Source organism: Nerophis ophidion, linkage group LG12, assembly GCF_033978795.1.
Source record: "Nerophis ophidion isolate RoL-2023_Sa linkage group LG12, RoL_Noph_v1.0, whole genome shotgun sequence".
Lineage (NCBI taxonomy): Eukaryota > Metazoa > Chordata > Actinopteri > Syngnathiformes > Syngnathidae > Nerophis > Nerophis ophidion.
In genome coordinates this window covers 12215489-12217988 of record NC_084622.1, presented here as the reverse complement: position 1 = coordinate 12217988, position 2500 = coordinate 12215489, and the positions used below count along the sequence as shown (strand labels likewise).

General features: G+C 38.2%; 1 protein-coding gene across 1 annotated transcript in view; it reads right to left on the bottom strand.

Annotated features, from left to right (window-relative positions):
• LOC133562968 (MOB kinase activator 2) overlaps window positions 1-2500 on the bottom strand; it is a 25277-nt gene that overhangs the window by 21837 nt on the left and 940 nt on the right. The gene's annotated exons all lie outside the window — the stretch shown is intronic.

Below are 2500 nucleotides of genomic sequence, written 5' to 3'. Positions count from 1 at the left end.
TCCAGTCCATAGTGGATCTAACATAATAGTGAGAGTCCAGTCCATATTGGATCTAACATAACAGTGAGAGTCCAGTCCATAGTGGATCTAACATAATAGTGAGAGTCCAGTCCATAGTGGATCTAATATAATAGTGGGAGAGTCCAGTCCATAGTGGATCTAATATAATATTGTGAGAGTCCAGTCCATTGTGGATCTAACATAATAGTGAGAGTGCAGTCCATAGTGGATCTAACATAATAGTGTGAGAGTCCAGTCCATAGTGGATCTAACATAATAATGTGAGAGTCCAGTCCATAGTGGATCTAACTTAACAGTGAGAGTCCAGTCCATAGTGGATATAACATAATAGAGTGAGAGTCCAGTCCATAGTGGATCTCACATAATAGTATGAGAGTCCAGTTCATATTGGATCTAACATAATAGTGTGAGAGTCCAGTCCTTATTGGATCTAACATAATAATGTGAGAGTTCAGTCCATTGTGGATCTAACATAATAGAGTGAGAGTCCAGTCCATAGTGGATCTAATATAATAGTGTGAGAGTCCAGTCCATAGTGGATCTAACATAATATTGTGAGAGTCCAGTCCATACTGGATCTAACATAATAGTGAGAGTCTAGTCCATAGGGGATCTAACATAATAGTGTGAGAGTCCAGTCCATAGTGGATTTAACATAATAGTGAGAGTCTAGTCCGTAGTGGATCTAACATAATAGTGTGAGAGTCTAGTCCATAGTAGATCTAACATAATAGTGAGAGTCCAGTCCATAGTGGATCTAATATGATAGTGAGAGTCCAGTCCATAGTGGATCTAACATAATAGTGCGAGAGTCCAGTCCATAGTGGATCTAATATAATAGTGTGAGAGTCCAGTCCATAGTGGATCTAACATAATATCGTGAGAGTCCAGTCCATAGTGGATCTAACATAATAGTGAGAGTCCCGTCCATAGTGGATCTAATATAATAGAGTGAGAGTCTAGTCCAGGGGTAGGGAACCTATGGCACTAGAGCCAGATGTGGCTCTTTTGATGACTGCATCTGGCTCTCCGATAAATCTTAGCTGACATTAAGTAATGAATGACAATAAGTAATAAAAACGATACTAAATTTTTGTTTAGTACGGTAGCATCGCTAACCCAACAAGGGACCCCTTCCAGTAGCTCCAGCCACTCAGCTGATGACTTTATGCAATTCTTTAATAAGAAAATTGAAGTCATTAGAAAGGAGATTAAAGACAATGTGTCCCAACTACAACTGGGTTCTATTAACACAGATACGATTGTATATACGGCGGATACTGCCCTCCAAAATAGTTTCTCTCGTTTTGAGGAAATAAAATTAAGAGGAATTGTTACAACGTGTAAATGGAATAAAACAAACAACATGTTTACCTGACCCTCTCCCTGGGAAACTTATCAAGGAGTTCTTTGTATTAGGTCCATCAGTGCTAAATATTATAAACTTATCACTTTCCTCGGGCACTGTTCTCCTAGCATTCAAAAAAAGCGGTTATTCATCCTCTTCTTAAAAGACCTAACTTCGATCCTGACCTCATGGTAAACTACCGACCGGTGTTTCACCTTCCCTTTATTTAAAAAATCCTCGAAAAAATTGTCACGGTATCATGTTAGACCCGCTCGACATCCATTGCTTTCGTCCTCTCCAAGGTTCTCATAGTCATCATTGTCACCGACGTCCCACTGGGTGTGAGTTTTCCTCGCCCTTATGTGGGCCTACCGAGGATGTCGTAGTGGTTTGTGTTGTGGTTTGTGCAGCCCTTTGAGACACTAGTGATTTAGGGCTATATAAGTAAACATTGATTGATTGATTGAAGTAATGAATAATTCCGCTGGTAATCACAGTGTCAGAAATAACGTTCAAAACATAAAACATTCTCATGCATTTTAATGCATTCATCCGGTTTCTACCGCACGTGTTCAAGAAGTCGCATTAATGGTTAGAAGTATTTTATTTATTGTTGGTTAGCTTCAGAATAACAATGTTATTAAAACGAATAAGAGACTTATTATACTCTAAAAATGTTGGTCTTACTTAAAAATGCACGCATTTAGTTGTATTCAATCTTAAAAAAAATATTATGTGGCTCTCACTGAAATACTTTTTAAAATATTTGGCTTGTATGGATCTCTCAGCCAAAAAGGTTCCCGATCCCTGGTCTAGTCTATAGTGGATCTCACATAATACCAACTAAGATATTGTAATATACCTCGTTGTCGCATGAAGCTGCAATATATATTGTCGTTTAGATTTTAGGCCCCATCGTCCATCCCTAATTCCCATGATCAGTTCTTTTTTATTAATACATTTTTCAATATCATAGTTAACGGGATGGGAGCATTTATGTCTCAATGATCTGAACTTCTTCTCCAGAGCAGTGTTGTATTAAGCAGTATATTCTTTATACTGTTAAATAGAGGGACAAGCGGTAGAATATGGCTGGATGGATAGTTGGGAATGGATCAACAAGGTATTGCA